This window comes from Bos indicus, chromosome 23 (assembly GCF_029378745.1).
Source record: "Bos indicus isolate NIAB-ARS_2022 breed Sahiwal x Tharparkar chromosome 23, NIAB-ARS_B.indTharparkar_mat_pri_1.0, whole genome shotgun sequence".
Classification (NCBI taxonomy): domain Eukaryota; kingdom Metazoa; phylum Chordata; class Mammalia; order Artiodactyla; family Bovidae; genus Bos; species Bos indicus.
Window position 1 is genome coordinate 8,303,227 of NC_091782.1, and position 26,657 is coordinate 8,329,883.

The 26,657-nt window shown below is 45.5% G+C and overlaps 1 long non-coding RNA gene across 1 annotated transcript; it reads right to left on the reverse strand.

The window, feature by feature from the left end:
- Nucleotides 1–9,176: 9,176 nt before the first annotated feature.
- Nucleotides 9,177–14,448, reverse strand: LOC139178925 (uncharacterized). Its single transcript, XR_011563332.1, has 4 exons — nucleotides 14,175–14,448; nucleotides 13,457–13,633; nucleotides 12,425–12,533; nucleotides 9,177–11,030 (listed from the first exon to the last, which is right to left on the reverse strand). It is a non-coding gene; the product is annotated as an uncharacterized lncRNA (long non-coding RNA).
- Nucleotides 14,449–26,657: the final 12,209 nt, after the last annotated feature.

Sequence of the window (26,657 nt, forward strand, 5' to 3'; positions counted from 1 at the left end):
GACATACCAAACAAATAAATACTACAGTCAATAGAGTATTACATAGAGTATTACATCTTACATAGAAAAGATGAAAGGAGCCTGACGGAGGAGGATGAGGAAGGGGTGTAGAACAAGGACCCCGGGTTTTCACAGGCTGCTCGTGCAGATGCAGGGGAGGGTGTGTGCAAAATAAGGTGGGGCCAGAGGTGATGCTCTGGCTCTTTGTCTTTGTACTTTGTTTCATATGGTGGACTTGCAGTTAGGCCTTCTGAGACAGGACAAATGACCAAACCAGGTGAGACGTGGCAATGAATGCATTTCCCTTCTCCATGGAATTCCTCTACCGCTGTGTCAGAGGAAGCTGCTGTTATTTGTGGCACAAATCATTCACATCCTAGGGGCAGAAGCCTTGTCTGAGCCAAAGAGACTTCCACATTTCCAATTACTGACATTTCTCTGCTTATAGGCATGGTCTGTGATGACTTGTGTGTAAGAAGTGCACACAGCAGAGCCTCTCTGTGTAGGTTCCCAGGTCTGCCCTTTTCCCATATTGGTTTCTGGTTTCTTTTTAAGATTTTTGCCCTTAGGGATTGCATTAATATCTTGGAAATTCAGCAACACCTGGAAAGTTGTTTGCTGGAATTTACCACCGAGTGGATGGTTTTAGTGGGGTGGCATTTCCAACACTTGGCCTTCTCATTCCCTCTTTCCAGCTCGTCCAGCCCTTTTCTCACTCCCCTGTCCCTTGGGAGGTCTCTGGGACTGGAAGGTGCTGGGTCAAGTTCACTGAGAAGCTCAGTCACAACAGTGGCCTTAAAATAACCACAGAGCCAAAGCCAAGATGATAAGGAGAACTGAAAAACAAGGGGATAAAAATGGGCAAGAAATCCCTGGCACAAAAGGCCCACACTCCTTCCCTGAGAAAGGCAAGACCTTTGAAACATTTCAAATATAATCTCATATATCACACATATATTACAGCATCACATTACCCACAAAATCAAGAAACTTCACACAAGACACTTTATCCTGGATTTTTCACTGAATCAAGCAGAAGCTTAAGAGTAGAATCCAATGAAACACTTCCATGGATCAGTTGATGTAATAGCAGAAAGTGCTAGAAGGTTTCAGTAAAGCCTCCAGGCTCCAACACCACCACTGGAATCAAGACGAAGCCCACTCCAAATGTAAGCTGGTACAGCCACTAGGGAGAACAGTATGGAAGTTCCTTAAGAAAACTAAAAACATGGGAGGAGGGAGAGGGTGAGGTGTATAGAGAAAGTAACACGGAAACTTACAATGCATATGTAAAATACACGGCCAGTGGGAATCTGCTCTATGACTCAGGGAACTCAAACAGGGGTCCTGTGACAATCTAGAAGGGTGGAGTGGGGAGGGAGATGGGGGGGAGGTTAAGGAGGGAGGGGACATGGGGGTACCCATGGCTGGTTCTTGGTGATGTATGACAGAAGACCACAAAACTCTGTAAAGCAATTATCCTTCAATTAAAAAACAAAACCACAAAACATCACTAAACACACATCAAAATGCCTAAAATGAAAAATGAAGACAACACCAAATGCTGGTAAGGAGAGAGATAAACTAGATTACTGTGAATGGTTGATGGGAAGGAAAAAATGGTTATGCCACTCTGAAAATATTTGACTTTTTTTTTTTTTTTTTTTGAACAGTCAACATCAACTACTAAATGATCCAGCACTTGAATTGCTGGGCAACTGTTACAGAAAAAAAAAAAAAAATGAAAACTTACATTTACACAAAAAACTGTAAATGAAGGTTTACAGCAGCTTTCTTTGAAATAGCTCAAAATTGGAAAAAAACCAGATTTCTTTCAACAGGTGAATAGTTAAACAAACTGGTATATTCGTACCATGGAATGCAACTCAGCAATAAAAAGGAAGGAAAAAAAAAAAACTAAAAACAGGGATAACATATAATCCTGCAACCCCAGTTCTGGGCATATATGTATATATATATAAAACAAAACCATAATTCAAAAGATGTGTTCATAGCAGCACTATTCACAATACCCAGGGCATAAACAACCTAAATGTCCATCGACAGATGAATGGATAAAGAAAACGTGGTACATAAATACAATGGAAGACTACTCAGCCATTCTTTCTACTAGAAAGAATGAAATGATGCCATTTGCAGAAACTTGGATGGATCTAGAGATTATCATACTAAATGAAGTAAATCAGAAAGAGAAAGACAAATATCATATGATATCACTTACATGTGGAATCTAAAAGGAACTTATTTACAAAACAGAAACAGACTCATAGACAAGGGGGAAAAAAAAAAACTTATTGTTACCAAAGCAGAAAGGGCAAGGCAGGGATAAATTAGAGTTTGAGGTTAACAGATACACTCTACTTTCCCTTCCCTTCCCTTCGCTTTTCTCTCTTCCCTCTCTCCATTCTCCAACCTTTCTCTCTCTTTCTTTTTTTTCTCTCTCTCTTATGAATTGGGATACTCATAGCCCCCACCTCGTAGGGTTGTTGTGAGGACAGAACAAGTTAGTATTTGTAGGGGTCTTAGACTCCAGGCCATGATAACAACCCTGTGAGAGTACTAGCTATTACTAACTACGTATTATTGTTAATGGACTTTCTCTCAAATCTTCCCCAGCTAAGTCTCTTGATCTCTCTCAGGCCCTTTGGCAACTTGGCACCCTCCTTTGTCCAACCTCTCCCTTGTTTTTCCAGGACTGTCCCTGGGGTGGCAGGAGCAGGGGAAGGACAAATCTATTTTGCCAGGGTCTTATCTGTACAAACATTTGGGTCACTCAGCATCAGCGTCTCAGCCCCACATTCGAGCTTTGAGTACTGAGCCCGTGTGCTGAACTCCTGACGCCCAGGCACCTAGAGCCCGTGCTCCGCAACAAGAGAAGCCACTGCAGTGAGAGGCCGGCACCAGAACGAAAAGTGGCCCCCGCTCACCGCAACTAGAGGAAGCCTGTGCAGCGCAGAGGACCCCAGACAGCCATAAGCAAATAAATAGACAAAATTATTCTTAAAAAGAGTTAATGAACGTATTATGGGTGAAAATACCTATATGTGAAAGGGCAAAGGGCATAACTGTATAAACATTATGATTACATCTATAATTATTTATTATTACTAAAAGCACGTAAGAACACGCACGAGAAATTTAGCAATGGTTCTGGGCACAGTACTCTGGGTGCCCACATAGGACATGAGTCCACACAACTGGATCTGGTGCTGCTGTTTGATTTGCTGACCCCTCATTTGGATCATCCCCAACTTACTGAGAGGGAAGGAAAATTTAGGATCCCATGGGGAGGGGGAAGCCTGAGCCGGGCTTTGGGCTGTGAGCTCGTGGATAGAGTCCAGAGCAGCAATCCGGCTGAAGCTGGGTCTGTCTTTTGTGCTACCAGGAGTCCCAGTAGTGAGGGAGTTAAATGTTCTCTAACATGGATGTCTGCAGCCCCAACACCATTTTAAAGGCCAGAGTTTTACTCTGAAAACTTGAAATTGTGTCCCTAAGATACAGAGGACTTTGCTTTTTGTAGGAAACATGTAAAACTTTAAACATTGGGTTGTATCCAATATTGAAACTCTATATGTTTGGTCTTTTAGGGTGGCACATATCCATGGACTTGGCCAACTGAACATTTTTTTTTAAAAAGTCACACCCCCAAACTTCTCCAAATTCTACATCCTTTTCATCCTCCTTAATAACAGTATTTCAAACTTGGATTCTCCAACCTCCTCCTCAAAATAGTCTATCAGGCAGGCCATTTGTTCCCATTGATTCTATTTTGAGAGTGGCTTTCCTTTGGACAGAGCCACTGGAGCAGCTCCAAGAGTTGATGTCCGTTCATCTGTGACCAAAAAAACTTATACAAGTTCAAGAACACCAAGACTGTCCCCAAGCCACTCTGAATACAGCTCTGGGCAGGGTCCTCTCTTCCAAACCAGTTGGTGTGACATCGAGGGACACTCGCAGTAAACACGCAGGTGTAACATCAGGAAGAGGGTTCATTTGTAACACTTACTATCACAACTTGCTTTCTTAGGATCCATCATCATATAGTATTAACGGTTTAATCAAAGTGAGGAATGCATTTAAGCCACATGCTAGGTTGTAATCAGAAAAAATTAGAATGCGGTTTCTGCTCTCAAGGCATCACTAGGCTGAGACAGTACTAAATGATGAATCTTCCACAAAACACAATATTTTTGCATGATGCTCTGCACTTTCACCCTGCGGGACTTTATTATTATTTATTTACTTTTATTTATAATTTAAATAAATAAATATATTATTTATTTTTATTTATAATTTATTATTATTATTTATTATTAAAGTACTTTCACCCAAGTACTTTATTTTTATTCAATCGGTATTTACGTAAAGCATATTACATATAAGGCCTGATATTGGTCACAAGGTATGCTTATGCTACCAATACACCAGAAGATATAGAGAGAAATCAAACAGATATGGCATAAGGTAATAACTGCCCCGTGAAAGAATCTAAGTGTTACAGAAGGCCAAAGAAGGACAGCTGGTAACAGCTAACATTTATTGAAAGTCGCTCAGTCGTGTGTCTGACTCTCTGTGACCCCATGGACTATACAGTCCCTGGAATTCTCCAGGCCAGAATACTGGGGTGGGTAGCCTTTCCGTTCTCCAGGGAATCGTCCCAACCCAGGCATCGAACTCAGGTCTCCCACAATGCAGGCGGATTCTTTACCAGCTGAGTCACCAGGGAAGCCCAACATTCACTGAGTGCTTGCCATGCGTCAGGCACTACTCTAAGTATTTTATGGGTATTATCTCACACAATCCTCTCATTTTACGGATGAGGAAACCAAGGCACTGATGTGCTAATAACTTGCCTAAGGATTCTGTTAATCCTTGGGAATCTGGGATAAACGGTCAAAGAAGAAGTGCTGAGTTCTCTAAATGACTTGAGCTCATCTTCCCAACCTCCTAAAGCAGCAAGCTGCTGGGAAAACAGACAAGTAGGGCAAGAATCAAGCCATAACCAGTGGGTTAAGGGACGTTAAAAATGTGAAATTGCCTTTCCTTTCATTTCTGAGTCACAGGCTTTGTAAACAAATCTGAAACAGCACGGGTTAAATGGACACTCAGGGGAAAGGAGGGCCCAGCCCCACCTGCTGGGTGTGGGGTCACCCAAACCGCTCGCCACTCTGCCAGCAGCCCAGCCCACTCCCCGGGACCCAAGGGCAGTCTCACACCTCCCTCCAGTGGCCACCACCAGCAGGGTCCTGTTCAAGCTTCTGAGATGAGGCAGACAAGTACAGGGCAGGCCTGGGGTCCTAAAGGGCAGGGAGCCATCCAAGTCTGCTTCCTAAGAGGGTAACTCAAAGTCCACAGTAAGCTATTTTTACTCCTGGGCTGCCTTAAAGGAACCTTACTTCTTCCCGGAGAGGAACTCAGGCCGGCGAATCTGGCTCATGTAATGTGATCTCAAATTACATCAAACTACTTTCAACTCATGAATGGTTTTGGGGCAGAAAGTTGTCAGATCATGAACCAACCTGTGTGCCTCCTTGCTGTGGATGGTATAGCTTTGATCTTGTTTCCCATGGAAATTTGAACAATATATTCCGGGCAGAGACCCTGCCTCCAGTCCTTGGGGTCCCCCAAAGCATGGGGCAGTGCCGGGGCACCCAATGCAGGTTCACTGCGTTTATCACTAAGTCATAAACATAATTCCTCCTGTGTGTCCTAATGTGAGAGGGGAATCAAAGACGCCAGGGTGGAAGATGCTTCCTCTTTTTCCTGGCAGGCAGGCAGAGAGTGAGAATTTCACCATCTCCCTTCTTAACACCCCACCTAACCCTAGCACCCACCATCCACACAGGGTCACTCCAGGGAACTTTTTTGACAGGGTGTCATCATGAACTATAAGTAGCAGTGGTCCAAAAGCAAGATTAGAGGTGAATTTACTCCTCATCCCTCCCCCGAGCTGAGCAGCACTTTACAAAAGGCCCAATCCTTACTCAGATGGCTAAACACCTCCAGAAGAGCTGGTTACAAGCAAATCCGTAAACTGGTATCATCCTTTCAACCAGCGCGTGGACATCAACCGTCTATCAACACACCATGCCTCATTCATGAAGTCTTTGTTGAACCGCCTCCGTGGGCAGGTAATTGTGGGGGCATCGGATGAGTCCAACACTGGACATTTCCCCATGGAACTTCCCAAACAACATGGGAAATAGAACGCGCAGTTATAATACAGGTGGGAAGTGAGGAAGTGTCCAAAGATACACACACAGGAATGTGGACGCTCCTGAAGGAGACCAGTTCCTGTGTTTGGCGGGGGTGAGGCACGGTGTGTCTTGAAGGCATTTGAGCCAGAACAGGGATTGAGTCCTGCACAGTCAGGCCCTGGCAGAGACTGGCAGGGGCACAAAGGTAGGGAATTGCGTGGACATGCTTGGGAAACGGGGCGGGGGGTGGGGGGCGCGAGTAATCTGCACTCATCAGCTCAGCTTGAGGGGATTTTGACAGGAAGAAGAGGAGGTAAAAGTGAGATTCTTGCCAGGTCAGGAAGAATTACAGGCAACAATCGCACACTCACTCCATGCCCCAAGAGTCCCAGCAGCTTCCTGAGAGCCGAATTTGCACAAGTCTGACCTGACATGTGCCCTCCTGGGAGACGGATGTGCCAACCGACCTCTGGATGCTTCCCAAGGGGGCTTGGGATCCCCCAGGGGCACAGAGCAGAGGTGGGGAAGAGCACTACCTGGTGGGGCACCAGCGGAGAGCCATCACAGCCCAGGCTACAGCCTGGCTGCAGGTGAGCAGACTGAGGCATAGACTAGGGCTTCTGTTGTTTAAAGCCTTGTAGATGGTCAGAGATCAGAGTCAGGCCTGGAACCTGTCATCTGACTTCAAAGCTGCTGTTCTCAATCAGTAGCAGCCTCGACATCCTGTATTAATGTCGATGCCCCACTGACAACCTGGACTTGCAGCTGAGCTCTCCTGGCACCCACTCCATTTAGCAACCCACTGTGTGTCCAGAAGGCAGAGAATGCAAAGTGGTGGAGATGTTCCTGTAAAATGGGCTCAGGCCCAGGTTTCCTAAGGAAAAAAGAGAACCCAGAAAGGGGCTGAGTGTCTATAAAAACAATCAGAACTTCAGGGACTAGAAGATGAAAAAAGAAATGACAATACACACAATAATAGTATTTTGGTAAGTGCTAGTCCCAGGTGGCGCAGTGGTGGGAAAAAAAAAAAAAATCCACCTGCCAATGCAGGAGATGCCAGAGATGCGGATTCAATCTGTAGGTCGAGAAGATCCCCTGGAGTAGGAAATAGCAACCCACTCCAGTATTCTTCCCTGGAAAATTCCACGGACAGAGGAGCCTAGAGGGCTGCTGTCCATGGCGTTGCAAAGAGTCGGACACAACTGAGCGACTGAGGGCGCATGCAAGTGCTAGTGAGTACTGAAACACTGTATAGAGATTATTGTGGTTTTCACAGCAACTCACTGTAGTAGATGCAATTAATATCACACATAGCCCAGTTCAGTTCAGTTCAGTCGCTCAGTCGTGTCCAACTCTTTTCGACCCCATAAATCGCAGCACGCCAGGCCTCCCTGTCCATCACCATCTCCCAGAGTTCACTCAAGCTCACATCCATCAAGTCAGTGATGCCATCCAGCCATCTCATCCTCTGTCGTCCCCTTCTCCTCCTGCCCCCAATCCCTCCCAGAGAGGGTGATTAACATGCCAATGGTCACACAGCTAAGAAAGTGGCAGAAAAAAGATACAAATTCAGTCTTTTCCGACTTAAGGGTCTGTACACTGAACCTCTACAAACTGTCCCTTTGAAAGATGTCAAGTAACCATAAGGAAAAGACACATACCTTTGAATAGAAAAGAAGACTTTTTGGGATTCTGGAGATTTATGTTTACTGCAAAGTCATGTAGCCCATGACTATCTAGAGATGATTTCTTCCAAGGTAACCATTCATTCTCTATGTCCGGTCAAAGGTGGCTCTCTACAAATTTACCTACAGCTCACCGCATTCCCCCACCAGGGCAGTCCTAATCTCTCCTCCTCCCCAGGGCTTCCACATCTGCCTTACCTCTGACACCTGGAGACTAGCAGTTCCATGTCTGTCACTTTTTGGCTGGCAACAAAGAAGAGACTGGGTTTCTTGAAGCAAGAATTTTAAGGCTATGCTAAGACGTGTCTCCCTTTTTTTTCCCATAACAGCAGTTTTCTCCCAGTGGATTCATAACTTCTTTTAACTTGGAAAATGGCATCTCTCACAGCATCTCTCTATTGTGGATCGAGATGGTTGACGTTGTTTGGGGTCTACCCTGAGCCAGGTGTGGCTCTTAGTTCTTTATCTGTATTAGCTCATTTAATCCCCTGCATCACCTGATGGGGTGATACTACTGTTGTTAGCTCTAATCGTAGACAAGGAGGGTGGTTCAGAGAAGTTCCTTTATCTCTTGTTTCCTGGCAAGGTAGCAGTTAGAAGCGGCATAATCCATGCTCTTTGATACCAGAGTTGATTTCGGGCTTATTCACAGTTTATTAAAGCCCTGATGAGACCCAAGATGCTGAATCTTAACATTGTCCTATCAATTCTAGGGTGATCACTGGTAGGTCTAGTTCTTGATGACATTCTAAAACATGTGCAACCACATTTAAATCACTCTAAAAAATCATGTTTGTAGACCTGAAGGCGTATAATCCACCTGCCAGGAGCACCGTACTATATGAGGCAAGAAAACCGATCCATGTCACTTGCAGGAGTCAGCAGCCCAGTGTCCAAGCTGCCATGTTGCAAAATCACATTACTTACAACAGTTGCCATGGACAGGCAGTGATTTGTGACTCCCAAACAGCGCCTTAAATAGCAAGATCCACCATGAAGACACTTGGTTCGAATTGTTTTTAAAAGAGAAAATATCTCTTCATTCTTAACAAATGGCTTTATCATATGTGGAATCAACTAAGATAATGGCTAAACTAATAATGTTTAGTTTTTACTTTGTTAGGGACATAAGCAGGAAAAAAAACCCCATCTATTCAGATAAATAAATAGACTTGCATACTCAAAAAGAAAACTTCATGAATTCCTTCATGAATATCAAAAGAAGTAACAATCTCCCAAGTGTGAAATCCTCTTTTCTACAAAGTCTAAATAATTAACACTATCTTAATACCCTCATTTAATTATTTATGGTAAGTTCCTGAAAGTAGAACTATTGTGTCAAAGGATATTAAGGGGCTTATAATACACTTGACCAAATTGGGATCCAAAAAGTTGTCCCCAGCCTAATACAAGGGCCATGGTTTCCCACACTCTCAACCAGGATGGTATTTGTTGTTGGTGCTGTTCAGTCACTAAGTCATGTCCAACTCTCTGATCCCATAGACAGGAGCACACCAGGCTCCTCTGTCCTCCACTATCTCCTGGAGTTTGCTCAAATTCATGTCCATTAAGTCAGTGATGCTATCTAAGCATCTCATCCTCTGCCAACCCCTCCTCCTTTTGCCTTCAATCTTTCCCAGCATCAGGGTCTTTTCCAATGAGTTGGCTCTTTGAATCAGGTGGCCAAAGTATCGGAGCTTCAGCTTCAGCATCAGTCCTTCCAATGAATATTTAGGACTGATTTCCTTTACGATTGACTAGTTCGAGCTCCTTGCAGTCAAGAGACTCTCAATAGTCATCATGATTTAACAGCACCATGATTTAAAAGCATCAATTCTCTGGCACTCAGACTTCTTTATATCTCTCACATCTGTACATGCCTACTGGCAAAACCAGAGGTTGGTATTGCTACTGCTGCTGCTAAGTCGCTTCAGTCGTGTCCAACTCTGTGTGACCCCATAGACGGCAGCCCACCAGGCTCCCCCGTCCCTGGGATTCTCCAGGCAACAACACTGGAGTGGGTTGCCATTTCCTTCCCCAATGCATGAAAGTGAAAAGTTAAAGTGAAATCGCTCAGTCGTGTCCGACTCTTAGTGACCCCATGGACTGCAGCCTACCAGGGTCCTCCATCCATGGGATTTTCCAGGCAAGAGTACTGGAGTGGGGTGCCATTGCCTTCTCCGTGAGGCTGGTATTACATAGATGCTTTTGAACTTTACCACTGCAAAGTATGTCCAGATTTTGCTTAATCTAGTTTTCTTCACTTCTTGGGTTTGTGTTGCACAAAACTCTGCCCCACCTACCCCTCTGGGCTCATTTCACCTTCTAGGCCCTCATGCCCTGACCTCCAGTGGCATAGGCTACACTGTACAGTCTCTGCAGGCCCTGCTTCATCTTCCTGAAACCTCTCTCCCCAGCTCTGCCTGGGGGACTCCTACCCACGCTTCAGCTTAATCTGCTCTCAGGAATGACACCTCTGCTTCCTTAACTACATCAGATCCCCTAAAGCTCCCCTGAAAGCACCCCTTCTCTGTTGAAATGTAATCTGCTATGCGATTCTCTATCTCAATGACTAAACAGCAACTCCTTGAATGCAGGCATTTTTTGTTGTTAACCATTGAATTCTTAGCTTAAGAGTGCCTAGGACATGCTAGATACACGACCGTCTGAGCCACCAGGGAAGCCCCCAAATAAAGAATCAGTTTGGTTCAGTTGTTCAGTCATGTCCGACTCTTTGCGACCCCATGAATCACAGCACGCCAGGCCTCCCTGTCCATCACCAACTCCTGGAGTTCACTCAAACTCACATCCATCGAGTCAGTGATGCCATCCAGCCATCTCATCCTCTGTCGTCCCCTTCTCCTCCTGCCCCCAATCCCTCCCAGCCTCAGAGTCTTTTCCAGTGAGTCAACTGTTCTCATGAGGTGGCCAAAGTACTGGAGTTTCAGCTTCAGCATCATTCCCTTCAAAGAAATCCCAGGGCTGATCTCCTTCAGAATGGACTGGTTGGATCTCCCTGCAGTCCATGGGACTCTCAAGAGTCTTCTCCAACACCACAGTTCAAAAGCATCAATTCTTCGGTGCTCAGCTTTCTTCACAGTCCAACTCTTGCATCCATACACGACCACTGGAAAATAAAGAATATTAAGAAATAAATAGAACTCGCTTTCAAGCTGCTGTTGACTCAGGAAGAAATGCAAAACAGTTTTTATAATATGATGTATTAAACGTGCTACAATAGAAATATACAAAGTTCAGTTCAGAAAAGAGAAGGGGCAAGTGTGTAACTTTGGAGCAAACTCAGAAGGCATTATTGGCAAGGTCACCGGAGCTGAGACTCTGGAGGGTTTTAAAGGTTGCTCTTGCAAACTGGAGGAGGTATTGGGGTGGACTGGCGTCAGACCGGACTCTGAGAGGCCGGAAGAAGCTGTTGAAATGGTGCCTGAGGAGAGTTAGGCCCAGAACCTAGCCTTAACTCGAGGCTGGAGACGGAGAGGCTGAGCTGGGGGCAGAGGGCCGGGGCCGCAGGGCTCAGTGCCAAGGGGAAAGACCCTGAAAGGGACAAGTGTCTCCTTCCACGGCACCCCGCCCCCGCCCAAATCCCTCTCAACTTGGGATATTTTTTACTTGCCATTTAGTGCTTTTCCCAGTAAAGAAAAATTTAACTCTACATTCCTGCATTGAATGTTACCCCTTATCCTTATATTGTGCAAGGCCAGTGTTAAATACAAATATCAGAGTTTTCGAGCCTTTTGAATTTTGCGGCTCATCCTGGGGGGCGCCTGGGGGAAGGTCGGAGGGAGGAGCAGGGGTCCTCTCTAGTGCGGGTGGGGGTGACGGTGGGGCTGCGCGGAGTCTCGGGGCGCTGCCGCCCCCGCCGAGCCGGCGCCTCCCTGTCCAGCGCCGGCCGGAGGCGCTGTCCCTGCGGGAGGCGTGGGAGCTCGCAGCCCCCACGGCCCCCAGCCTCGCAGGGGTTGGCGGCCTGAGAGCCACCCCCTGCCCCGCCACGATGGCCCAGGGCCCACAGATCTGACCCTGCGACCCGAGACCTGGGCAGCGGGGGAAGGGCTGCAGAGCCGGGGTGCGGGTGGGGAGAAGCTCCCGGCCGGAGGGCTGCACCTCCGACAACGCGTGCTCCGAAGCCCCTGGAGCCTGCTCCCTCCTCCCCTTCGACTTCCTCGCAAAACCCCAGAACCAACCTGGTTAAGATGCGTTAAACAGCAGCCTCAGAGCCTTAAACCCCAGAAGACACCGCTGAGAGCCGGCCTCGCGCCACGGCACGGTTGCGAAGCTGGCCCAGAATGAGAGGGGAGATGTTTGGGAGGTTAAGAACCATTTGATGATGGGTTCATTGGGTGTCTTTGTGGGAGGCATAAAGGAGTCTGCGGTACCAATCTCAATCCACAGGTTTATGTCCTGGGGGATAGATACGGGGGCGCCATTAGCCCCGGAAGGGACCGTGGGAAAGAGCAGGCATGTCTCCACCTGAAAGTCCTTCGCCATCCTGCCTTGTCCACTCACCTGTCCTCCCGGTAGACTTGCGGTGACAGTTGCCTTCAAAAGCAAGTTTCCCCTCTAGCAGGCAAGACTTGAGCATGTGAAAAATTCCATGGAAGTCTCTTGGCCCAGACTGATAATTGAGCAAAAGACATATTAAACGCTTCTTTAACTTTCTGCTAAAATTTAAAATTTGGAGAATTTTATCACTTTTATAAAGAAACAAAAATCTTGACTTCTGTAATTTTCCCCTTCCCTCTAAATATTCAATAAGTGTTCTAATCCGATGTCTGGGTCATACTCTAGGTTATGAATTGGTTGAAAATAAAATTCTTGTTAAACCATGTAGCATTACTATTTACAATACTCAAGACATGGAAGCAACCTACATATCCATCAACAGATCAATGGACAAAAAGATGTAGTATATAAACATACAGTGGAATATTACTCGGCCATATGAAATAATGAATGAAATAATGCCATTTGCAGCAAAGTGAATGGACCTAGAGATGATCATACTAAATGAAATAAATCAGACAGATATCACATGATATCACTTATATGTGGAATCTAAAAAAAATGATACAAATGAACTTATTTAGAAAACAAAAATAGATTCACAGACATAGAAAACAAACATATGGTTACCAAAGGGGAAAAGAAGGAAGGGATAAGGGATAAATTAGGAGTTTTGGATTAGCAGATACACACTAGTATATATAAACTAAACAACAAGGTTGTACTGTGCAGCACATGGAAATATCTGCAATATGTCATGATAACCTATAAGAGGAAAGAATCTGAAAAAGAATACACATGTGTATGTGTGTGTGTATACATCAAAGAATCACTTTACTGTACACCAGAAGCTAACACAGCATTGTAAATCAACTGAACTTCAATAAATAAGCACATAAATAAAACATTTAGAATAGGAGCGTTCATTTACAATTTAAGGTAAAATTTTTCTGAAGCTTTCTGTGTTTTCAAAGTAAGTGTTCAAAAGATGAAAGTGAAATGCGTTCAGCAAAAAGATTTATGCTGAGAACCTACTGTGTGCTAGGCTGGAGGTGCAGAGAACACATAAAACACAGACTGTTGTAGAATAAAAATACTCCAGTGGCGGAAGATCTCCAACGATGTGAATGCAAAAGCACAGCCATTTTGGGGTATGTTTGCCTTGCCCTCGCTCTGAAATCAGCCAAATTCTGCAACGATCTCCGGTTCCTTCTAGTAGGAAACAGTATTTAGAATTTAGAGTGGAACCTGCTCCCAGGTTATCGGCAAAGAGAACACACTCACACACACAATATACAGCATCGATGCCAGTTCTAACCACATCCCACAGGGTTCCTCCTGCTTTCCCCCTTTGCATTTTAATAGTTTCTCTTGCTGACGGTGAGAGACTTGGCACCCATCATTCTTGATATGTTCACTTATCGAATCAATTCCCTCCTTATAATCAGGTCCATATTGCTGCGGCCACCCCCTTCCCAGACAGGTGTGCCCTTCCCCCCATCCTGTTTCCCTCAGGGTCAGGCCTGCTGGAGGGTGGGAGCCCCCCGGAGCCCCCCCCACTCTACCTGAGCCCTGACATCCTGCCCTGCATCACCGCCCTCGCTCTGCTTAGATGCTCATACCCGAGACACGCTCTTCTACATCACATCCCCTCTTCCCTCCACGTGGGCCCTGACCCCCAGACCTCGCTGCCCCCGTGTGGACAGACCTCCTGACCCGCACAGGCGGCCCCTCAGGTGGACACACTCCTCACCGGGTTCCGGAGCCTGCAGTCTCATCCATGCGGCCAAACATGCCTCGAAAGTCAGGAAGAAAGACCACCAAGCCAGCAAGCGCATTATTGAAGGGGCTGGGGAAGAAGAGGAAGAATTCTTGGGAGCAGCCCTCCTGTCTTAAAGCTATTGTTACTCCTCCTTCCTTTCTGCTCAGGTTATTGAAGACTTTCATCTCCCGTGAACTGAAATGTAATGAATAGCAGTGATCACTGTCAGCCAGTGCAGTGCGTTAGAGGAACTACTATTGTATTTGGAACAATTTCCCGCAAAATAAACCAAGACTTAGGATCTCGTATGATGTTTCTTCAGAAAGTTTCTTTGGAGTCAGGGACCCGCAAAAAAATTGGGTATTACTTCGGTAGGTTCCTTGAAAAGGTTTTTTTTTGGTGGTTGGTATTTATTTTTATCTGGAACACTCCCCACCACCACACACACAGCCTATTATGTATGAAGGATAAGTTAAAGAATAGTCACCAAAATAGACTGATTGATACCACCTTGAGTGGGCTTCCCCCCTTTCATTTAAAGAGTTCTCCCTTTAATTCCTTGCCCCCCTTCCAATTCCTCTGACTACATCCATCGTTAATATTAATGCCCTGACTTTTCCCATCACCCTTGCTTTCTAACCCAATCCTGGGTTTCCTTCCTAACTCAATAGCAAATTCTGGGATCCCACCAAGGGACCAGAGTATATGACTGTCTTTAATTCCAAGACACAATCCGTCATAGCCTGGAGTCCATGTAAAGAAGAAGAAGGACATGTGTGTGGACAAGCATGTGGACAGATGCCCACTGCCAGCCACAGGCCAGCTCCATCTTCTCCTGTGTCACTCCCTGCTTGAGCCGTCAAACCGTGGGCAGGAATTTGGGAGGAAGAGAAGATGACAAAGATTCAGAAGCAACCCCATAGCTTTTTCTGCCACTTCTCCCATCAGAGGTAATCTTCTGCTCAGCACTGACCACAATTCAAGTTCACTGTATATTTGGAACAACACAAGACCCAAGAGACCGGTTCATAGTTGAGAAAGGAGTACGTCAAGGCTGCATATTGTCACCCTGCTTATTTAACGTATATGCAGAGTACATCATGCAAAATGCTGGGGTGGAAGAAGTGCAAGCTGGAATCAAGATTGCTGGGAGAAATATCAATAACCTCAGATATGCAGATGACACCACCCTTACGGCAGAAAGTGAAGAGGAATTAAGGAGCCTCTTGATGAAGGTGAAAGAGGAGAGTGAAAAAGCTGGCTTAAAACTCAACATTCAAAAAACTAAGGTCGTGGTATCCTGTCCCATCACTTCATGGCAGATAATTGGGGAAACAATGGAAACAGTGACAGACTTTATTTTCTTGGGCTCCAAGATCACTGCAGATGGTGACTGCAGCCATGAAATTAAAAGACGCTTCCTCCTTGGAAGAAAAGCTGTGAACAACCTAGACAGCGTATTAAAAAGCAGAGACATTACTTTGCCAACAAAGGTCCGTCTAGTCAAAGCTATGGTTTTTCCAGTAGTCGTGTATGGATGTGAGAGCTGGACAATCAAAAAGACAGTGTTGAAGAATGGATGCCTTCAAACCGTGGTGTTGGAGAAGACTCTTTGGAGTACCTTGGACAGCAAGGAGATCGAACCAGTCCATCCTAAAGAAAATCAGTCCTGAATATTCATTGGAAAGACTAATTCTGAAGCTGAAGCCATCTGATGTGAAGAACTGACTCCTTGGAAAAGACCCTGACGCTGGGAAAGATTGAAGGCAGGAGAAGGGGACGACAGAGGATGAGATGGTTGGATGGCATCACTGACTCAATAGACAAGAGTTTGAGTAAGTGCCAGGAGATGGTAAAGGACAGGGAAGCCTGGCGTGCTGCAGTCCACGGGGTCACAAAGAGTTGGACACGACTGAGCGACTGAACAACAAGAAGACCCAACCAGATTCAGAGGTTTTGTGTCAAAGGATTCAAACTGACTTCCCCGGGGCTGCATCCAGCCACATAAAAAGTTTACATTTGTCCACAAGAGCATTTGAGTAGTGCCTGTGAGTGTCTGCCGGGGCTCGAGAGTCTGCCTCCTACCTGCTTGGGTCCTCATCACTGTCTCACGGGGCAGCCTCCACGCCTTCTCACACATTGCTGCCCTGGAAGCCCTTCTACAAAGCAGGAGACTGTACCTCGACCTCCACGGCCCGTGCCAATGACTGCTCCTCCCGCACGTGTACTTCCCCTTACTTTTATCTTGGCTACGCCAGTTCTTCATTGCTGCATGCAGGCTTTCTGTAGTTGTGGCCAACAGGGGCTGCCCTGTATCTGCCGTGCTCAGCTTATCATCGCAGAGGCTTCTCTTGTTGCCGAGCACGGTCTCTAGGGCACATGGGCTTCAGTAGCTGTAGCTCATGGGCTCAGTAGTTGCGGCTCTCAGGCTCAGTCGTCCCGAGGACTCTGGGCTCTTCCTGGACCAGGGATCAAACCTGAGTATCCTGCATTGGCAGATGGATGGCAAGACTTCCCTTTATTTTTTATTTCAGGACCTTGTTCCCTATCCCTGCTGTTTTAAGGGGTCTTATGGTATTCTCTTCCCAGGCTCGCCTTCCTCCTTTCATCGCATATTCCTTATTACTGTTTGCTCAGCCACAAAATCCAGTTCTTTTGGAGCCCAGCCCATCCACAGGTTTTGTAGGGAGGGTGCCAGACAGAGTCCTGAGACCCGGCTTCATTCCGGACTCTGCCCCTGGTGAGCTGTGTGCTACTGGGCAAACCACCTCGGAACCGCAGCCTCCAGCTCCCCAGCCCAGCAGGGGAGAAGGGAAGTTGTTCGCCTCAGTTTCCTGTCAACTGTTAACGCATTATTCTTCTGTGATTTGGGGGGAAGAGGGGGCACAGTCCAAATCGAAGCAAATGGGCGGGAAACGTGGCATCCTCTTCACTGACTCAACCATTATTAACTGAGAATGAGTAGGCGCTGGGCACACGGCAGTGAATAAGACAGATACAGTCACTGCTTCTATTAAGGAGTTGGTTAGCAAACAAGCAGAGGTCAGGTTGTAATCAAGCTATAAAGAGGATAAAGCCTGGTTGCTCCATAGAGGGACTGAGCAGTGACTGAGGCCATGGGGTGGGGGGCATCTCTAAGAAGATGACATTTGGGCTGTGAGCCATGCGAGGAACAGTCTGTGCAGAGAGAATAGCAATGCAAAGACCACGAGGTACATTGAAAACAGTGAAAGTGTGAATCACTCAGTCATGTCCGACTCTTTGTGACCCCATGGACTGTATGTAGTCCACCAGGCTCCTCTGTTCATGGGATTCTCCAGGCAAGAATATTGGTGGTTGTTGTTCAGTCACTCAGTCATGTCTGACTATTTGCAACCCCATGGCCTGCAGCACGCCAGGCTTCCCTGTCCATCACCAACTCCCAGAGTTTGCTCAAACTCACATCCATTGAGTCGGTGATGCCATCCAACTATCTCATCCTCTGTCGTCCCCTGGGTCGCCATTTCCTTCTCCAGGGGATCTTCCTGATGCAGGGATTAAACCTGGATCTCCTGCGTTGCAGGCAGTTTCTTTACTGTCTGAGCCACCAGGGAAGTCCCATCAGAGAACCTAAAGCCGTTAGTGTATCTGCCTGGGCTGCAGTGTGCTGCACTTGCTTAGGGTAGAAGGTGTGAGAAGATGAGGGAAAGAGCGGGAAGCAGGGCTCAGATCCTGAAGGATGCTGTGGGCTCTAAGAAGGGGTGCCCTGTGGGGTGGTAAGTAGAGAAGTGTTGTGGGCCCTTAGTGTGGCTGTAAGTGGGATGCAGAGGAAGCCAGGGCAGACTCCTGGACTGCACAGGGGCAGTAGTGATGGAGAAAGCAGGTGAGTCTGGTTGCATTTTGGACCTGGCAGGACTTGCTGAGAGACTGCGAAGGGGGAGGTGGGAGCAGGAATCCAGAACCACCCTTGGGTTTGGGGACTGAGGACTGGAATGGGTGCTGGTGTCGTAACGCACACCCTCCAATCACATGCATGAAATCCAACAGCCCTTCCAATGCCATCCTTACTTCTCCCCGCTCACCTGTAAACATCAGTTCAGACAGCTTCACGCTTCTCTTCAGCACAGATTTATTCACGCCTACAATGTGTTTCTCTTAAAGTAATGTGGCTATTTGGTTAATTTCAGCGCAGTTGTTTTAAACAGCTCTGGTCGGAGCCGGCTTAAGCAGCAACCTAACCCCGGATGAAGTGAGTTCCTTTTTTAGCATCAGCAGTCTGTTTGCAACAAATGAAGATGCCTCAGCTTCATGCCAGCTGTGAGCAAGTAGTTTGAGTTCTCAGTCTGTAATAATCTAGAAATTCAGAGGAGATAGCCAGGGTAAGGCTTGGGGATCGCCTGCCCTTGTCAAGCTCTGTACTGCGGCGTGTCTCAGCTCTCTGCATCACAGGTATCATTTGCTGAAGAGAAAGGCTGCTTGTTAGATCTGCCGTGGTGTCTGTGAGCTGGGGCTGTGCTCCATCAGCTCCTTTGAGCCGACTACCCTCATCACTGTTTTTGTGGGTACCGGTTTGGGTCTGCTCTACACATGGTTTTTAAATATTCAAAGCTACCTCTGAGATCACCACTCAGTAAAGCTCCAATCTGTGGAGTTATGCTAATGATTTAAGTGAGACCTTCATCCCTGAGAGCAAAAGAAAAATGAAACCAGTTAATTGACAAGTAGGGGAAAAAATATGAAATCTTCACCAGTACCTGACCAATACTGGCTCAAAACCTTAAAAAAAAAAAAGTGATTGTTTTCTTCAGTCCAGAAACCTGGACTTAGTCAAGTGTAGGACTATTTCTGCTCCCTTGAGATGATCTTTTTAAGATTCTTTGGATGAACAGGTGCAGTCACTCATTGAGCTTGGCTCCCTTCCAAACGACAAAAGGCTCGTCTAGACGTGGAATATCTTCAGCTGCCATGTGCCGACATTTCTGCTCATTTCCATGTGAGCAGGGGTCAAAGCCCACGCCCACCGCTCTAATTCAGTCCTCACGTTGGTCATGTGGGCGATGCAGCTACAGCGAAAGATCATCTCCTTGTCTTGGCTCAAGTGGCTCCCAAATACCTCGGGTGTCACCCTCCAATACTCCGAAGAGGATGCTAGGCTAGCAGAGTAATAGGGTATCAGGTAAACGGGTTTCTCCTGTTGCAGGGAATTTTGCTAGGGCCCAGAGAAGGGGGAGAAACACCATCACACACAGCAGGGGAGTCAGCCACCTCCCACAGGGTCAGTTGATGGAGAAGCACCCATTCAAGAACCAGAAACTCTGCTACCCAACCCCCACGGAAGAGCCATGTGGGAAATGGTTTCTAAAAGTGTTCTTGGGAAATCTCTATCATGTCACAGTCTAGTCAGTCTTTTCTTTTTGGAATTGTTTTGTGGGGGGAGGGCGGTGCTGGGCCTTTAGTTCCCTGACCAGTGGCTGAACCTGCCCGCCTGCATTGGGAACATGGAGTCTTAGCCACTGGACCACCAGGGAAGTCCCTGGTCAGCCTTTTAAGTAGAATTATAAGGCCTCTGCCACCTCCACATCACTTGAACCCTGAAAGTGATTGCTCAGAGGCCTGGAAAGGGGCAGCTAGGTATGTAGAGAGGTTAGCAGCTATGTATGGAGCGAGGGCCGGAAGGCCTGGTTATGCTGAACCGGAGCGGGTGGTTCAGATGCCAGCAGGCCACGCTGGCAGCAGAGGGGCTGACCTAACTCAGCAACTCAGTGCACAAGTCACATGAGTGCTTCTGCCCCTAAGTGAGAAGCACACGGCTCCTTATTAGACAAATATGCCTCCAGCAAAAGGGTTTGGCAAATAGAAGGCAATTATTCATTTAAGAAAGGCACCCAGTTAAGTATGCCATGTTATTACAATTCTGTGGAAGAAGCCATGCAAATATATCTTGTCCTCCTCCTTTAAAATTAAAAAAAAATTTTTTATTGAAGTACAACTGATTTACAATGTTTCAGGGGTATAGCTAAATGATTCAGTAACACATATATATTATTTTTCATTATAAATTATTACAATAACCTATAAGATATTGACTGTAGTTCCTTTTGTCATAGCTTTGTATGATGACAGAGGGTAACTGTACTTTGTACTATATAAGAATATTGAATCACTGTATGGTACACCTGAAATTAATATTATACTCTACAACTGTGCACATGTGCATGCTCAATTGCGTGTGCATGCTCAACTCTTTGCAACCCCATGGACTGCAGCCCGCCAGGCTCTTCTGTACATGGAATTTTCCAGGGATCAAACTTGCATCTCCTGTGTCTCCTGCAGTGGCAGGTGGATTCTTTACCACTGGGTCACCAGGGAAGCCCTGTAAGCCTACAACATTTCAATGTTAAAAAAAATGTTAAAAAAAGGAATGAAAACCGATGCAAGTAAAATAATAAAATAATAATAGTTGTTCTTGGTTGTTGGGGTAGTTTCTCTGCTATATTTCTAATTTTCCCAATTGCATATTTATTAGCTTCATAGTTGAAAAAGGAAACTAATAAATGGGTTTTGTAAAATCAAAGCTTAATAACTCCAAAGACAATGAATTAAACCATGAGGCCTTAAGAGCCTAGTGAGATTGATGATTAGGAGATAAATATATTTAAATCTCCTGGAGAAGGAAATGGCAACCCACTCCAGTATTCTTGCTTGGAAAATCCCATGGATAGAGGAGTCTGGTGGGCAACAGTCCATGGGGTTGCAAAGAGTAGGACATGACTTAGCTACTTAACAGCAACAGCAGATATTGAAATCAATAGCTGTCGTATACTGTTAGTAATCAATTAAAATGATGATTAATAGATCAGTCTATCTGTCAATATCAGGAATAAGCTTAATAAGAAATGTGTAAGATCTATATTTGTAAAAAATATTTTAAATATATATGAATAATATACACGTATAAGTGGAGAGACCTTGTTTCTGTCTGGAACACTCAATACTGTAAAAAAGTCTATTCTTACATTCGTGGATTAAAATGGAATTGCAGTAAAAATTCCAATGAGACTGCTTTAGAACCTGACATGGGAATTCCTAATCCATCTAGAAAAAAGTCAAGAAGAAATTTGTTAAAAGAAGAAAGAGGCAGAGGAAGGGGAGAAGAAGAAAAACAAAAACTAAACTTTCTAGAAGTTCTATAAAACTGCAGAAGTTTTGACAGCTCGGATAGTCACGTAAAAAGAGGAAGAGATAAAAGGAAGGACCAGAATGTACCTGTGGAGTTGACTATATGATAAAGGAGATGATTCAAATCCAGGAATAATGAAGACCTGTCTGGTGCTGAGAATGAAATTTGAAAATAAAAGAAACGAAGTAATAGCTCAACTTCAAGTCGTAAGTGAAGTGTACATTTTGCACAAGGATTAATGATCAGACAGATTAATAAATGACAAATCTATGCAAGTAGCAGATAGAGAAACCAGGAATATATTTTATAATCTTGGGATAAGGACGTCTTTCTTAAACAAGAAGTAAAACTCAGAAGTCATGAAAATGAATAGATCTCACTGTATAGAAAGGGAACTTGTCTGTGTACCACTGTCAAACAGGCTGAAAATACTTATAATGCATAGTAGACAAAAGATTACTGTAAAAACACAATCAAATAGCTAAAGGGACAAAAGCTATAGACAGGCCATCCCAAGAAGAGGTACTTAAATCTAATTCAGCCTCACACCTTCATCATGACAGGCAAACTACAACACCATGGAGCCACTTTTCACATGGCATATTGGTTAATCTCGAAAGACGGCCAAGGCCCAGTGGTTGCAAAGTGATTGGGAAAAAAGCATTTTTATATAAGATGGTAGGAATGTAATTTGGTGAGCTGTTTGAAGAAGATGTGATTTGGAGGACAATTTGAGGAGCATTATTTAAATAACCCAGCACTTCCACATCTAGAAATCTGTCCCTATGGAACATCGTGTACATGTGCCCATGGATATGCGCACAGAGCATCATCTGCAAAACAGAAAAATCAGAGTCAACAGGATGTCCCCCTATAAGGAGTTGGTGAGATGAATTATGGCTTAACCAAGCTGTGGAATACAGCACCGTGTCAGTAAGGACGCGGTACGTTTCCGAGTACTGATGGTGGAAGAGGCTCGTGACTCATCACTGAGTTAGAACACTGTTGTAAGAACTTCCCTGGTAGTCCAGTGGTTATGACTGTGCAATTCCACTGCAGGGGGCACGGGTTCGATCCCTGGTCAGGAACTAAGGTCCCACATGCCTGAAAAGATTTTAAAAAGAAAAAGAAAACTGTTGCATATGCAGAGATAGCTTAATTTTTTTTTTATTTTCTTTATACTGTGTGAAGAATGAAGGATTCTCTTATTTTATAAACTTTCATAATTTCAAGTCATATTACGCTCATCTTTTAGAACACTTTCTTAGCTGAAGTATTCAGAACTAAGCATGTCTAATGCAGTCCTCTTCTCAGTGTTCCTACCCTCGCTAGGGGCCCCAAGCTACTCATCACTTCCACCCTGTTTACAAAAGAGCCCTGGAAAGCTTTAGAAAATGGTAATGTCTGAGTTCTACCTCAGAGCAAGAAGTCAGGATGTCAGCATTAGAACTGAGGTATCTCAAAGCATGGTCTGCAGACCAATAGCATCCCTTGCCTCCGACAGCTTGTTAGCCATGCAGAATCTCAGGCCCCACAGCAGACCAACCCCAGAAAAATACATATTTCAAGAGAACTATACAGTAAGCCCCCTACATACGAACCTTCAAGTTGCAAACTTTCAAAGACGAGAACATGCATCTGGTTCCAGCAAGGAACTACAAGCTGGGTCATCAATGTCAGGCGTGAGTGACATTGCGGCTTGCCATTTATCTCCTATTGCTGACGATCCTTCAGCGCTACCATCTCCAGTCAGTAACTCCTGACTGTTCACTCGATGCCAGCCCCTGTGTGCCAGCTGTTGTACTATACTCCTATACTTTTCAAGGTACTATACTGCAAGATTAAAAATGTTTTATTTTTTTGTATTTGTTTTCTATGTATTATTTGTGTGAAAAGTATTATAAGCCTATTATAGTCCAGCAGTATACAGCCAATTGTGTTAGTACCTAGGCTAACTTCTTCAGACTTATGAACAAATTGTCTTTTCGAACTCATTCTTTGCATGCAGCTTGTTCATATGAAGCGGAGTTCAGTTCAGTCGCTCAGTCATGTCCTACTCTTTGCGACCCCATGGACCACAGAACACCAGGCCTCCCTGTCCATCACCAACTCCTGGAGTTTACCCAATCTCATGTCCATTGAGTTGGTGATGCCATCTAACCATCTCATCTTCTGCTGTCCCCTTCTCCTCCTGCCTTCAATCTTTCCCAACATCAGGGTCTTTTCCAGTGGTCAGCTCTGCATCAGGGGGCCAAAGTATTGGAGCTTCAAATTCAGCAGCAGTCCTTCCAATGAGTATTCAGGGTTGATTTCCTTTAGAATTGACTTGTTTGATCTCCATGCAGTCCAAGGGACTCTCAAGAGTCTTCTCCAGCACCAAAATTCAAAAATGTCAATCCTTTGACGCTTAGCCTGTTTTATGGTCGAACTCTCACATCCGTACGTGATTACTGGAAAAACCATAGCTTTGACTAGATGGACCTTTGTCAGTGAAGTGATGTCACAGGAATCAACCTACTTTTGATTAAGCCAAAGGCTGCCAGGACAGCAAGTAGCCTGATTAAGAGGCATCTACATTCTAGAAGAAAGACTCTTCAACAGTGCCACCGCAAAGGCGGGCTGGCGCTCAGCTCTCATATGTACACTGTTTTCATTATTTGACACTGAAAAGCAGCCCACGGTGGCTGCCCGCTTACAGTCAGAGAAACCTTGCTCTGGGTTTTGCAAACTGCATCATACTTTCAGAAGTGCTTGCAACGCATATGCTTTCTCCTTTCCGAGTGTGTCTTATCCCAAACAGTGCTGCTACCTTTAAAATGTCACAACAGAGCATGTGAACCGCAAGTGTCCACTTACATCAAGAAGCTCTTAGCTATATTCAGTGCAGCTCAGCACAGCTGGCATTTCTCGAGGCTGTTGGAACAGGCAGTGGGAATTCACTGAGTTAGCAGCAGTCTCCATGAACGTTTTGACTACATTGATGAACCTCCTGTTTATTTTCCAGAAGTTAGAGCTTGATGGGAAGTCAACACATCTGTGCTGAACTTATGGCTTCCTGCTTCCGACCTACCTGTCTGAATAATAAAGCATCCCACTTTGTGTCCCCCTGAAAAGGCAAGGTTTCGAGTCTGTTATCTGGAATTCTTGGCACGTGGCCTCTGCTGGCTCTGCGCGTGGCATTTGTTTGCAGTCACTGACAGCTCCTCTTGCAGGCAGTTTCCACCTCCCGCAGCGACGATGGAAACAGCCTTGTCGTTCCCCATGACCTGTCACCGCGTGTCCTCCTCAGCGAAGACAAGTGGATTAACTCTGGTGTGACCCGGATGTCAACTGAGGTCTCTGAGCCTTTTTAGTATTTAAATAGAACTGGCTTGACCTCTCAAAGTCACAGCCTTTGGGGAGTTCCCTGCCCTCATATGCGTTGCAGGGGCGGGCCCAGGGCCTCAGGCCCGCGTCTCACTCCCCATCACGTCCTTCTGCTTAGCTCTCCTATCAGCTCTGCCCACCGAGTGCTCTCTTCAGTGATCTCCACTCGAAACACCCACCCAGCGTTTACGGAGAGCAGGCTTTCCTGACACCCCGGCGCCGTGGAGGGTCCTCACTCCACAGAACGCAAGCCACTGAACACAGATGGTCAGGCACCTTTGCTGACGTGGGTCCTGCGGCCGCTGGGCCTCAGGAAGTCCTCCCGGGCCCCTTTTCCCCACAGACTCCAGCTCAAGTCGTGTGCCTCAGCCCCAGCCTTCCTGCCTCCAAGGTGGTCTGCTCCCAGCTCCTCAGTGCCCCTCATTTCATGAGCTCCTGAGCTAGATAACTGTGTAACTAAGGAGAAAAGGGGTCTACTGGAAGCGAGGACGGGAGGGATAGGAGTTTGGGATTAATAGTTGCTATAAAAAAAATAGATGACCAACAAGGACCTAGTGTATAGCACAGGGAACTGTGCTCAATATCATGCAATAATCTGTAAGGGGAAAGAATCTGAAAAAGAATATGTGTATATATATTAACATATATGTGTGCATATACCTACACATACATGTATGTGACATATATATGTACACACATACATATGAATATGTAACTGAATCACCATGCGGGACACCTGAAACTAACACAATATTGTAAATCAACTACACTGTTGTTCAGGCACCCAGTTGTGTCCAGCTCTTTGCGACTCCATGGACTGCAGCATGCCAGGCCTCCCTGTCCCTCCTCATCTCCCAGAGTTTGCCCAAGTTCATGTTCATTGCATTGGTGATGCCGTCTCATCCTTGTACCCAACCTTACCCACCCTCTTCTGCTTCTGCCCTCAGTCTTGCCCAGCATCATTGACTTTTCCAATGAGTCGGCTGTTTGCATCAGATGACCAAAATACTGGAGCTGCAGCTTCAGCATCAGTCCTTCCAATGAAAATTCAGGGTTCATCTCCCTTCAGATTGACTGGTTCTGTCTCCTTGCTGTCCAAGGGGCTTTCAGGAGTCTTCTCCATCACCACAGTTGGAAGGCATTGATTCTTTGGTGCTCTGCCTTCTTTACAGTCCAGCTCTCACAACCATAGACAACGGGGAAGACCATAGCCTTGACTATACAGACCTTTGTCGGCAGAGTGATGTCTCTGCTTTTCAACACACTGCCTAGGTTTGTCATCAATCTCCTGCCAAAGCAGTCATCTTCTGACTTTACGGCTGCAGTCACCGTCTGCAGTGATTGCTTTAATGAAAGCAATATTGTAACAAATTCAGTAAATACTTTAAAAATGGTCCACATAAAAAAGAATCTTAAAAAAAGAGAGAGAAATATCCAAGCTGCCAGTTTCAGTTATGGCTTCCGTGGCCCTGTGCGGGCTGCTATGGTGTCTGGAGCTTGTCTGGGCTGTGGTTCTATCTGCAGAAGACCCGTTTTCTCCTTTCCTTTCCCTGGTCTGTTTCTCTGGTCGTCCAACTGAAACGATTCCTGAGCTGCACGGGATCCTTTTTTAATAAAAAAATATTTTAATATTTTGCTTTTTAAAGCAACTTCCAGAAAATTTAAAGCTACATATGTAACTCACATAATGTGTATATATGCTGCTCTATACACTGAAATGCATCTCTAACTTTCAGTCAATTAGTATACGGCCCATCCCACACCTAGACAATCTACAAAATGAGAAGATGCCTTTGAGACCAAACAGACACTATACCACTTAAGAATACACTTGTAACAGTCCCAGCACATAAACAATCTATTCATTTAGTAAGTTTCTGAATTAAGTAATCAATTAATTAACCAAATAATGTATGTGCTAAATACCGTGTTGTGACTAGTATTAGAGC